Genomic DNA, 14,001 nt, shown 5'->3' with positions numbered 1-14,001 from the left:
CCATGAGAGCTCCTCTTGAGTTGAGGCAGGGGAATCAGAGCTCCTCTCGAGTTCTTTTGGTGCCACCTCTCTATTTGCAGCAATGGACTCGGGGCTCTGCTCAATCTGTAGCAGGTACTTAGTGTTCCTCTTGATTACATCTTGGAATTCAGAGTTCCTGTCGAGTTGCCATGGAAGGCTCCACTTGAGTTGAGGTAGGGGACTCAGAGCTCCTCTTGAGTGATTTGTGGTGGATTATCTCCGTGGGTGGGGAGTCCTCTGTAGTTTTGACACTGGGTTCTCCTCACTAGGCTTTCATGTGATTCCTCCTCCGTGATTGTGAGAGATCCTCTCGAATTACTTCAGTGGGTCATCTCTGTTTGTGGCACAGCGGTTCCTTTTTAGGTGCGATGTCCTGGGGCCTCCTCTCTAGTTGTTGTAAGGTCGGACCCTGGTGGTCTTCTTGGCTTCCCCTTCCCGGTGGCCATCTTGGCTCCTTCTTCCCCTCTTCATCTCCCACTGGAGGGAAAAAGTCCTGCCAAACCGCTGAGGAATCTCTGACGTAATAACCCTCTGCCGAGATCTACCCTCCTTCCTGACCTCCAGAGCGACCAACCCAGTCTTGCCACCTCGACTAGCTGACCATTCACAATCTCACATTCCCGAGCTTTGCCTTATTTAGGCCTGTCCAGGTTATATGATGTCACTTCCTGCCCCGAAGACATAAAAACCGCACTCTGCCTTTGTTCAGGGCAGAATTCCTCGTGGCCATTCTTGTGGTCAGTGGGTTCTGCCCAGGAGCGCACTGCCAATAAAGCCTGTTACTTTCCCTCGGTGTCTGGGTTATTTCCTTACAGCTTGAGACGCCCATTTTCGCAACCTTACAGTTGTGAGGGGGTCCTCTCCAGCTCTGGCGGGGGAGTGTCTCTGACTTGTTGCCAGGGGCTCCCCACATGATGTGGAATAAGGCTCCTCTTGAATTAGGGCAGATTCTCACAGTTCCCCTTGAGTTTCGTTGGGGACACTGGGACTCCTCTCAAGTTACATCAGCAGGCTTGGGACTCATCTCCAGTTGCGATCTGGAACTCGGTGTTCCTCTCGAGTTGCAGCAGGGGAGTTGGGCCTCCTCTCGTATTGTGGCTGGGAATATGGGCTTCCTCTCCAGTTGTGGCAGGAAACTCGGGGCTCCTCTTGAGTTGAAATGGTGGACTTGGGGTCCACTTGAGTTGCGGCTGGGAATGCAGGATTCCTTTTGAGTAGCCGCGGGAGACTCAGGGTTTCTGTCGAGTTGCAGCAGGTAACTCAGAGCTCCTCTGGGGTTGTGGCCGGGTCTCAGAGTTCATTTCAAGTTGCAGTGTGGAACACAGGGTTCCACTCAAGCCATGGCGGGGAACTCGGGGTTCCTCTCGAGTTGCGGGGCAAGTTCAGGGTTCCTCTCGAGTTGTGACGGAAACCTCAGGGAACCTTTTGTGTTGCCTCAGGGGAGTCAGATCTCAATTCGATTTGTGAGGGGGAGTGCGGGATTGCTCTTGAGTCACTGCAGGGGAATCGGGCCTCATCTCACGTTGTGGGGGGAATATTGGGGTTCATTTAAAGTTGTGATTAGCACCTCAGGGAACCTCTCATGGTGTCTCAGGGAAGTCAAATCTCCTTTCCAGTTGTGATGGGCACCTCAGGATTCCTCTCAAGGTGCTGCAGGGGAACAGGGCCTCATGTTGAGTTGAGGCAGGAAACTCATGGTTCCTCTCCAGTTGCAACAGGGATCTCAAGGTTCCTATCTATTTTAAACAGGGGAGTCAGTCCTCGTCTCGTGTTGAGGTATGGAACTTCGCTTTTCTCTCAAGTTTTTAAAGGAGTTTGAGGCCTCCTGTCGAGTTCAGGCGGGGTATTTCGGCTTTTTATATAGAGGTGCAACAGGGAAGTCAGACCTTCTTTCATGTTGTAAGGTGATACTCATTGTTCCATTCGAGTCAGTGCAGGGGAATCAGGCCTTATCTCGATTTCAGGGGGAATCCAGTGTCCTGTAATTGTAGCACAAACCACGGGGTTCCCCTCGAGTTTCAATAGGTGAGACAGACCGCCTCCTGACGTTCAAGGGAGAAGTCGTTATTCCTCTCGAGTTGAAGCAGGGGAATCGACACTCATCTCAAGATGAGTTGGGGAACATGGGTCTCTTCTCGAGTTGTGGTGGGAAATTCGGGTTTCCTCTCGAGTTGCGACATGTATCTCATGAAACCTCTTGAGTTGCATAAAGGGAGTCAAACCCCTTTTGAGTTTCAAGAGGGAACTCGGGATTGCTCTCAAGGTGCAGCTGGGGAAAAAGGCTTCATCTCGCATTGAGGGGGGAATCTCATGGTTTTTCTCAAGTTGCGGTGGGAAGCTTATGGTTCCTCTTGAGTTGTGACAGGGCTCCTAGGGAACCTCTCGTGTTGCCTCAGGGAAGTCAAGTCTCATTTCAAGTTGCAAGGGGAAGCGCGGGATTTTTTTCGAATCACTGCAGAGGAATCGGGTCTCATCTCTCATTGAGGGGGGAATCTCGTGGTGTTTCTTGAGTTGCTTCAGGAAGCTTTGGGTTCCTCTCCAGTTGCGACACGGACCTCAGGGAACCTCCCATGTTGCCTCAGGGAAGTCAGGCCTCCTTTCAAGTTGCGAGGGGCACCTTGGGATTCCTCTCGAGTCGTTGCAGGTGAGTAGGGCCTCATCTCGGGTTGAGGCGGGAAACTCAGGGTTCCTCTACAGTTGTGACAGACATCTCGGGGTTCCTATTGAGTTTCAACAGGGGAGTCAGGCCTCGTCTCATTTTGAGGCATGGAACTCCACTTTTCTCTCGAGTTGTAACAGGGTTGTCAGGCCTCCTGTCGAGTTCAGGAGGGTCTCAAAGAGTAGGATACAAATGAAGCGACTCAGCACACATGTATGCACTCTGAGAGCATCCATTTCTGTACCTCCAGGAATGTAGTACTACTGTAAAAATTTCTCAGAAATGGTCAGTTTTAATTGTTTCCATTTGGACTTTCTCACCATGACACCACTCACTCTACAGTTTAGGGAACCTATGTTGGGGCGCTACCAACTGCTAAGAATAACTATTCTAATTATGCATTCTGGAACTTGGAAAATAGCTATAGAATGAGCTCAGGAACTCCCTGGACTCACTATGAGGTGAATCTGAGCTAAATTTATGTTGATAAGTTTACCCCCATAAGGTCTTACTTTGACTGGATGGCCACAGTGAAAATTTGGTTCTCCTGGAATCAATGTGATTTCACAACCACTGTTCAGTTCAGTTCAGTGGATCAGTTGTGTCCAACTCTTTGATACTTCATGGACTGAAGCACACCAGGCTTCCCTGTCCATCACCAATTCCCAGATCTTACTCAAATTCATGTCCATCGAGTCAGTGATGCCATCCAACCAAGTTATCCTATGTTGTCCCCTTCTCCTCCTGCCTTCAAACTTTCCCAGCATCAGGATATTTTCCAATGAGTCAGCTCTTCACACAAGATGACCAAAGTACTGGAATTTCAGCTTCAGCTTCCAATGAATATTCAGGACTGATTTCCTTTAGGATGGACTGGTGGGATTTCCTTGCAGTCCAAGGGACTCTCAGAGACTTCTCCAACACCGCAGTTCAAAAGCATCAATTTTTCAGTGCTCAAGTTTCTTTATAGTCCAACTCTCATATCCAAACTTGACTGCAGGAAAAACCATAGCTTTGACAAGATGGACCTTAGTTGGCAAAGTAATGTCTTTGCTTTTTAGAATGCTGTTTAGGTTGGTCATAGCTTTTCTTCCAAGGAACAAGCATCATTTAATTTCAAGGCTTCAGTCTCCATCTGCAGTGATTTTCAGTTTAGTTCAGTTCAGTCGCTCAGTCATGTCCGACTCTTCGCGACCCCATGAATCACAGCACGCCAGGCCTCCCTGTCCATCACCAACTCCCGGAGTTCTTGCAGCCCCCCAAATAAAGTGTCCAGTAGTTTTAGAAAATTACAATTATTTCCTTTTCCCAAGTGTATTTACCTTGATAAAATTTTTGTATTCCTCTTGGGAGGGTGGGATAAATATTACAAATAAAAATTCTGGCTATATTTGCAAGTCCTTCTTTAGAAGACCAAAACTCCCCTTCATTGAATGTTTTCTGGGGCTGTAAAGTGGCTCAATTCCAGGAAGTAATGAGGAGCCATGACTATCTATTTTAATAATCTTAGTTCAATTTTGGTCGACTTACGTCGATTTAGGTCAGTACATGCCCAATATGCTACTATAGATCAGTGGAGATATAACTATAGAAAGAATGAAGAGATGGAGCCAAAGCAATAACAACACCCAGTTATGGAAGTGACTGGTGATGGAAGTAAAGTCCAATGCTGTAAAGAGCAATATTGCATAGGAACCTGAAATGTTAGGTCCTTGAATCAAGTCAAATTGGAAGTGGTTAAACAACAGATGACAAGAGTGAATGTAGACATTTTAGGAATCAGCAAACTAAAATGGGCTGGAATGGGTGAATTTAACTGAGATGGCCATTATATCTACTACCATGGGCAAGATTCCTTTAGAAGAAATGGAGTAGCCATCATAGTCAACAACGGAGTCCAAAATTCAGTACTTGGATGCAATTTCAAAAATGACAGCATAATCTCTGTTCATTTCCAAGGAAAACCATACAATATCATGGTAATCCAAGTCTATGCCCCAACCAGTAATGTTGAAGCATCTGAAGGTGAATGGTTCTATGAAGACCTACAAGATCTTTTAGAAATAACACCCCAAAAAAGATGTCCTTTTCATTATAAGGGACTGGAATGCAAAAGTAGGAAGTCAAGAAACACCTGGAGTAACAGGCAAATTTGACCTTGGAATATGGAATGAAGCAGGACAAAGGCTAATAGAGTTTTGCCAAGAGAATGCACTGGTCATACCAAACACCCTCTTCCAACAACACAAGAGAAGACTCTACACATGGACATCACCAGATAGTCAATACCAAATCAGATGGATTATATTCTTTGCAGCCAAAGATGGAGAAGCTCTATACAGTCAGCATAAACAAGACTTGGAGCTGACTGTGGCTCAGATCATGAACTCCTTATTGCCAAATTCAGACTTAAATTGAAGAAAGTAGGGAAAACCACTAGACCATTCAGGTATGACCTAAATATGACCTAAATGAAATACTTTACGATTATACAGTGGGAGTGAGAAATAGATTTAAGCGACTAGATCTGATAGACTGTGCCTCATGAACTACAGGCAAAGGTTCATGACATTGTACAGGAGACAGGAATCAGGAGTATCCCCAAGAAAAAGAAATGCAAAAAGTAAAATGTCTGTCCGAAGAGCTATTAAAAATAGCTGTGAATAAGAGAAGCCAAAAGAGAAAAGGAAAGATATAACCATTTGAATGCAGAGTTCCAAAGAATAGCAAGGAGACTTATGAAAGCCTTCCTCAGTGATCAGTGTGAAGAAATAGAAGAAAAGAGTAGAATGGGAAAGACTAGAGACATCTTCAAGAAAATTAGAGATACCAAGGGAACATTTCATGGAAATATAGGCACAATAAAGGACAGAAATATTATGGACCTAACAGAAGCAGAAGATATTTAGAAGAGGTGGCAAGAATATACAGAACTATACAAAAAAGATCTTCATGACCCAGATAATCACGATGGTGTGATCACTCAACTAGAGCCAGACATCCTGGAATTCGACTTCAAGTAGGCCTTAGGAAGCATCAGTAAGGAAAAAGATAGGGGAGGTGATGGAATTCCAGTTGAACTGTTCCAAATCCTAAAAGATGATGCTGTGAAAGTGCTTCACTCAATATGCCAACATATATGGAAAACTCCTCAGTGGTCACAGGACTGGAAAGGTCATTTTCGTTCCAATCCCAAAGAAAGGCAATGCCAAAGAATGTTCAAACTACCGCACAATTGCACTCATTTCACACGTCTCATACGATAGTAAAATAATGATCAAAATTCTCCAAGCCAGGCTTCAATAGTACATGAACCATGAACTTCCAGATGTTCAAACTGGCTTTAGAAAAGCCAGAGGAAACAGAAATCAAAATGCCAACATCCGTTGGATCATCAAGAAAGCAAGAGAGTTCCAGAAAAAAAATCTGTTTTTGATTTATCAACTATGCCAAAGCCTTTGACTGTGTTGATCACAACAAACTGTGGAATAAATATTCTGAATGAGATGGGTATACCAGACCACCTGACCTGCCTCTTGAGATATCTCTATGCAGATCATGAAGCAACAGTTAGAACTGGACATGGAACAACAGACTGGTTCCAAATAGGAAAATGAGTACCTCAAGGCTGTATATTGTCAACCTGCTATTTAGCTTATATGCAGAGTACATCATGAGAAACTCTGGGCTGGAAGAAGCACAAACTAGAATTAAAGTTGCTGGGAAGAATATCACTAACCTCAGATATGCAGATGACACCACCCTTATGGCAGAAAGTGAAGAGGAACTAAAGAGCCTCTTGATGGAAATGAAAGAAGAGAATGAAAATGTTGGCTTAAAGTTCAACATTCAGAAAGCTAAGATCATGGCTTCTGGTTCCATCACTTCATGGCAAATAGACGGGTAAACAGTGGCAGACTTTTTTTTTTTGGGGGGGTGGCTCCAAAATCACTGAAGATGGTGACTGCAGCCATGAAATTAAAAGAGACTTACTCTTGGAAGAAAAGTATGAGCAACCTAGACAGCATATTAAAAAGCAGAGACATTATTTTGCCAAGAAATATCCGTCTAATTAAGGCTATGGTTTTTCCAGTGGTCATGTATGGATGTGAGAGTTGGACTATAAAGAAAGCTGAGGGCTGAAAAATTGATGCTTTTGAACTGTGGTGTTGGAGAAGACTCTTGAGAGTTCCTTGGTCTGCAACAAGATCCAACCAGTCCATCCTAAAGGAGATCAGTCCTGGGTGTTCACTGTAAGGACTGATGCTAAAGCTGAAACTCCAATACTTTGTCCACCTGATGTGAAGAGCTGATTCATTTGAAAAGGCCCTGATGCTGGGAAAGATTGAAGGCAGGAAGAGAAGGGGACAACAGATGATGAGGTGGTTGGATGACACCACCGACTCAATGGACATGGGTTTGGGTGAACTCTTCGAATTGGTGATGGACAGGGAGGCCTGGCATGCTGTGGTTCATGGGGTCACAAAGAGCTGGACATGACTCAGCGACTGAACTGGAACTGGAACAAAGCAGATATAGAATCACACACGTTGCAAGCAAACTTAAAGTTACCAAGATGGAAAGGTGGAAGGGGAGGGGTAAACTGAGAGACTGGGGTTGAAATATACAGTCTAACCTGTCTAAATAGATAGCTAGCAAGAATCTACTGTGTGGAGAAGGAAATGGCAATCCACTCCAGTATTCTTGCCTGGAAAATCCCATGGATGGAGGAGCCTGGCAGGTTACAGTTCATGGGGTTGCAAAGAGTTGGACACAACTGAGAGATTTCACTAACTAACAAGAACCTACTGTATAGAACAGGAACCCTACTCAATACTCTGCAATAATCTATATAGGAATAGAATCTTAGAAAGAGACAAAGTATGCTTATGTATCATTGATTCACTCTGCTGTATAGCAGAAGCTATATAAAACTGGAAATCAACTGTGTTCTCATAAAAATTAATTTAAAAAGAGTGAGTGTAAAGGAATAATACAAAACAAAAGATAAGATTGTGCAAATAGGAGTTTTTTCTTTTCAGGATCTCAACATTTTGCATATTAAAGTATATAATTTATTTAATGATAGATTGTGTTAGGCAGACATTTATTTTGCAAGCTCTACAGTTACAGATAAAAATTAATAAGGAACACTGGATAAAAAAATGATTCAGTTCAGTCGCTCAGTTGTATCTGACTCTTTGAGACCCCATGGACTGAAGCCCGCCAGGCCTCCCTGTCCATCACCAACCCCCAGAGTTTACTGAAACTAATGTCCATTGGGTCAGTGATGCCATTCAACCAGCTTGTCCTCTGTCGTCCCCTTCTCCTCTGATCTTCAATCTTTCCCAGCATCAGGGTCTTTTCAAATGAGTCAGTTCTTTGTATCAGATGACCAAAGTATTAGAGTTTCAACTTCAGCATCAGTCCTTCCAATGAATATTCAGGACTGATCTTCCTTGGGATGGATTAGTTGGATCTCCTTGCAGTACAAGGGACTCTCAAGAATCTTCTCCAACACCACAGTTCAAAAGCATCAATTTTTCGGTGCTCAGCTTTCTTTATAGTCCAGCTCTCACACCCATACATGACTACAGGAAAAACCATAGCTTTGACTAGACGGACCTTTGTTGGCAAAGTAATGTCTCTCCTTTTTAATGTGTCTAAGTGATACATAAATACTAAAAGTATATTAAAATAACAAGAAATAATAAGAAAAAACATTGAAAATATATATGTATAATAGAAAATATATGTATAAGAGAAACAAAACACAAATATCAAGGCAGTAAATTTAAATTTAGTCATATTTATAAAACCACTATTAAAACGTATAGCAATCCAGTCAACATAGAGCATGGTGTTGATGTTCAGTGGTTAAGTCTCATCTGACTCTGCAACCCCATGGACAGAAGCATGTCAGGCTTCCCTTTGTTTCACTATCTCCTGGAGTTTGTTCAAACTCATGGCCATTGAGTCAATGATGCCATCTCATCATCCATCATCCCCTTCTCCTTTTGTCAGTGAACTGGCTCTTTGCATGACGTGACCAAAGTATTGAAGCTTCAGCTTCAGCACCAATCCCCCCAGTGAATATTCAGGGTTGATTTCCTTTAGGATTAATCAGTTTAATTTCCTTCCTGATAAAGGGACCCTCAAGTCTTCTCCAACGCCACAGTTTGAAAGCAGCAATTCTTCGACACTCAGCCTTCTTTATATTCTAACTATCATAGTCATATGTGACTACTGGAAAAACCATAGCTTTAACTATATGAAGCTTTGTCAGCAAACTGATGTCTTTGCTTTTTAATTACCACTCTAGGTTTGTTATAGCTTTTCTTCCAAGAAACAGATGCCTTTTAATTTCTTGGCTGCTCACCGTCCACACTGATTTTGGTACCCAATAAAATAATATATAGCATGGTGAGTATAGTTAAATAATTGTGCATATTTGAAAGTTGTTAAGAGAAATTTTTAAAAATTCACATCACAAGAAAAAAATGCATAACTTTTGGTGGTGATGGATATTAACATTAGACATTGTGATCAACATTTAAAATATATTTATGTTGTTCAGCAAAAGTTAATATAATGCTATAAGTCAAGTATATCTCAACTAATCACTGAATTATAAAGTCGTGCTTTATGTTAAGTAAATTATGCCTCACCACTATTGCCAATTTAAACATCAAAGCCTAATGAAAATAATAATGACATTGTATTGTTAGGCTCAAATATATCTATTAAACAAATTAATATGCATAAATATGTACCATGAATACTTATTCTGTTATGTGTCTTTCTAAGTCATCTCTCTAAAGGTATACATGTTGCAGCATGCTATAACACCCTTTTTTTAGTGACCAAAAGTGAGAACTGTGGCAGAGTTTGGCTTTATGCTCTTCAAATACATCTGCTTTATTGACGTACAATAAACATCATTCCCTGACTGCAAGGAGGTCCAACCAGTCCATTCTAAAGGAGACCAATCCTGGGTGTTCATTGGAAGGACTGATGCTAAAGCTGAAACTCCAATACTTTGGACACCTCATGCGATGAGTTGACTCACTGGAAAAGAGTCTGATGCTAGGAGGGAATGGGGGTGGGGGGAGACGGGGACGACAGAGAATGAGATGGCTGGATGGCATCACCGATTCTGTGCACATGAGTTTGTGTGAACTCCGGGAGTTGGTGATGGACAGGGAGGACTGGCTTGCTGTGATTCATGGGGTCGCAAAGAGTCGGACACGACTGAGTGACTGAACTGAACTGAACTGAACCTTCTCAGAACTACATTGGACCAGGTGATTAGTTTCTACAATGACATATGATTAGAAATGATGTGTTTATTATGTACAGAGGCTCTGAATAGTGTATTTGTTTCCTTATGTTCTGTCTGTCTGGCGTCTCAGGTTTCTGCATGCTGAAGATCCGATAGGAAACTACAAAGAAGAAGTAGGAACAGTGGGACTCCTAGCTGGAAACAACGAGAGCTTCTTTGTCACTGACTGCAAATGTGTGCTGTAATATGATTTCAAGATGTTTCTTTACTTTGTTACACTGATATATTTGAGGTATTGTCTCAGAGTGTAGATTTGTTTTCAGGTGATGATGATATTGAACTGAACACGGAAACATTCAATTCAGTATCCTAACTATAGATTTAAGGATTATATCAGTTTACTCACATGGGTGATGGGTGATGGACATTCAGTATTTTCCATCCTGTAAGTAAAACTTAGTTGAAATAAAACATCAGTGCAATTCTCATTTGTAAATAAATATGACACTAAATGACATGGATACAACATCAATCCTAAAAAAGAGTACATAAATCCAACTTATGAGGAACTTGCTGTAATAAAGAGAAGGAAATTTAAAATACAAAGTAGAAATGCAATTTTAGAAACACGAATAGTGTTTCAAATTGTCAAAGAATCTCTAAACATAAAGAAAAAATGTGCTTACGAGCAGAAGTGGATATTGGCCTTGTAACCTCATTCCTGATAATTTTAGCTACATACCTGCCTGGAAGTAGCTGAAACAGAAAAATAATTTTGAAGGAGGGTTTTTTTTTTTCTGTCTTAAAAAATTGGGTTTAAATGGGTTTTTTAAAAATTATTAATTGGAGGATAATTGCTTTACAGTGTTGTGTTGGTTCTGCCGTAAAACAAAGTAAATTAGTCATAGGTGTACATACATCCCCTCCGCCTTTAACCTCCCTCCCACACCCACTCCATCGCCCCCAGGTTGTCACAGAGCTTCAGGTTGAACTCCCTGTTTTATATATTTAGAAACTTTCCACTAGTCATCTGCTTTACATGTGGTGGTGTATATGTCTCAATGTTAATCTTTCAGTTTGTCCCACCCTCTCCTTCCCTCACAAGTCTGTTCTCTATGTCTACATCTATATTCCTCCCTTGCAAATAGGTTTTTGAGTATCATTTTTCTCAACCACACACACACACATATATATATACATACATATATATATATACACACACATATATATATATACATATATATGTATATATATATTTATGCGTGTGTGTGTTAATATATGATATCTGTCTTTCTCTTTCTGATTTACTTCACTCTCCATAACAGGGACTAGGCTATTTTTAAGGTGCCTTTCCTTTTGAATCTGTTAGATACCTATGCAGATGACCAACTAGATATCATAACATGAATAAAACAACCCAAATTTTTGTCAGCAGATACAACATATTTTAATTTCCACAAAAGTTAATCTAGGAACAGTGTTCCACTTCTGAAAAGGGATCTAATCCTCCCCGCAGTGTATTGGAAAGAACAACAATATCACATTTGTGTATTAGTAAGTGACACACTTTTCTAAAGATGTGAAAGATAAGATCTGGATGAATTATGAGAATAAAATTAAGGAAGGCAAACTTATAGCAATTACTAATGGTCTGAAATGCAATAAATTGAGTTTTAATTTTTTTTCCAGAAAGTACTATTGGTTCAGTTCAGTTCAGTTCAGTTGCTCAGTCATGTCCAACTCTTTGTGATCCCATGAACCACAGCACACCAGGCCTCCCTGTCCATCACCAACTCCCGGAGTTCACTCAAACTCATGTCCATCGAGTCGGTGATGCCATCCAGCCATCTCATTCTGTGCCGTCCCCTTCTCCTCCTACCCCCAATCCCTCCTAGCATCAGACTCTTTTCCAGTGAGTCAACTCGTCGCATGAGGTGGCCAAAGTATTGGAGTTTCAGTTTTAGCATCAGTCCTTCCAATGAACACCCAGGATTGATCTCTTTTAGAATGGACTGGTTGGATTTCCTTGCAGTCCAAGGGACTCTCAAGAGTCTTCTCCAGCACCACAGTTCAAAAGCATCAATTCTTCGGCGATCAGCTTTCTTCACAGTCCAACTCTCACATCCATACATGACCACGGGAAAAACCATAGCCTTGACTAGACGGACTCTTGTTGGCAAAGTAATGTCTCTGCTTTTTAATATGCTATCTAGGCTGGTCATAACTTTCCTTCCAAGGAGCAAGCGTCTTTTCATTTCATGGCTGCAATCAGCATCTGAAGTGATTTTGGAGCCCAAAAAAATAAAGTCTGACACTGTTTCCACTGTTTTTCCATCTATTTCCCATGAAGTGATGGGACCAGATCTTCATGGGCCATGATCTTCGTTTTCTGAATGTTGAGCTTCAAGCCAACCTTTTCAATCTCCTCTTTCACTTTCATCAAGAGGCCTTTGAGTTCCTCTTCACTTTCTGCCATAAGGTTGGTGTCATCTGCATATCTGAGGTTATTGATATTTCTCCCGGCAATCTTGATTCCAGCTTGTGCTTCTTCCAGTCCAGCGTTCCTCATGATGTACTCTGCATATAAGTTAAATAAGCAGGGTGACAATATACAACCTTGATGTACTCCTTTTCCTATCTGGAACCAGTCTGTTGTTCCGTATACAGTTCTAAATGTTGCTTCCTGAGCTGCATACAGGTTTCTCAAGAGGCAGGTCAGGTGGTCTGGGATTCCCATCTCTTTCAGAATGTTCCACAGTTTATTGTGATCCACACAGTCAAAGGCTTTGACATAGTCAATGAAGCAGAAATAGATGTTTTTCTGGAACTCTCTTGCTTTCTCCATGATCCAGCGGATGTTGGCAAATTGATTTCTGGTGCCTCTGCCTTTTCAAAAACCTGTTTGAACATCTGGAAATTTTTTCCACCCCCACAGAGGGGAACCTTTATGTCAAGAAAGAGCTTCAGAGGACAAATCATCTACAGAAAAAGTAGTTTTAAAACATAAACCCAGATGATCACTGAACAGAAGCAGTCGTCTAGAAATTAAACTGATACTCAAGAGAAAATGTCCCCCAGGGTAAGCATGACTACTTCCTACATAAGAGCAGCTGATCTTTGAAGAAGACTCCAGAATGACAGTGACTTCCTGATTCAAAAGAACTGTAAAAATTTACAGGGTCAAAACATCTATATTCTCATAGATAACTTCATGTAAATTCATGAAGGTAAGATGTTAGATGGTTTTATTTAAAAGTAGTTCTGGTTTGAGGTTTAAGATAAAAATGATAAAATAGAAAAATTTGAAATTCTGAGATCTTTATCTAAAAATTAGTTAAATTAACCAATGTATTTCTTTTCTTTTTTAATGATAAAATTAGAAAAAGTGAAATAGCAATAATAATAATAGTATTTATAATAAAACTTTCACTTAAGATAATTTTGAAAACTAATTGTAGTGGAAAGAGAGAAATAAGAGAGAACATTTGTTGACTCAATTTTTTAAACAAAGTATTAATTCAAAAACAATAGTTTGTGGAGCTGGAAGATGGGAACAGACATAGTAGATTTAATGAAATATGAAAACACAGAAAACAATCATTAATAAAGTGTTATGAAAATTGTCACACAGTGTTGACTGCCTGATGGTAACTGATTACATGAATTTGAAGTGAAGCAAGGTAACAGGCCTCTGTGTGTGTGTGTGTGTGTTGTCACACTCATATGCTTTTGCCACTTGCATTCTTAAAACAAATAATCATAGGGTTTAAATAAAGTTACATTTATTAGATAAAATTACAAAGGAATTTTATTGGAAGTATTTTATTTGGTTGTAAGGGAAGTAGGTGACAATGGATCAAAGAATCACATAGGTTAAAAACAGACTATATTAAAATATCATGAAAGTGAAAATCATTCAGTCATGTCTGACTCTTTATGACCACATGGACAGTCCATAGAATTCTCCAGGCCAGAATACTTGAGTGAGCAACCTTTCCCTTCTCCAGGGAATCTTCCCAACCCAGGGATTGAACCCAGT

The sequence above is a fragment of the Moschus berezovskii genome, chromosome 7 (genome assembly GCF_049115385.1).
Source record: "Moschus berezovskii isolate FMDL1 chromosome 7, NW_MosBer_1.0, whole genome shotgun sequence".
NCBI classification, from domain to species: domain Eukaryota; kingdom Metazoa; phylum Chordata; class Mammalia; order Artiodactyla; family Moschidae; genus Moschus; species Moschus berezovskii.
Note: the sequence above shows the minus strand (reverse complement) of the source record.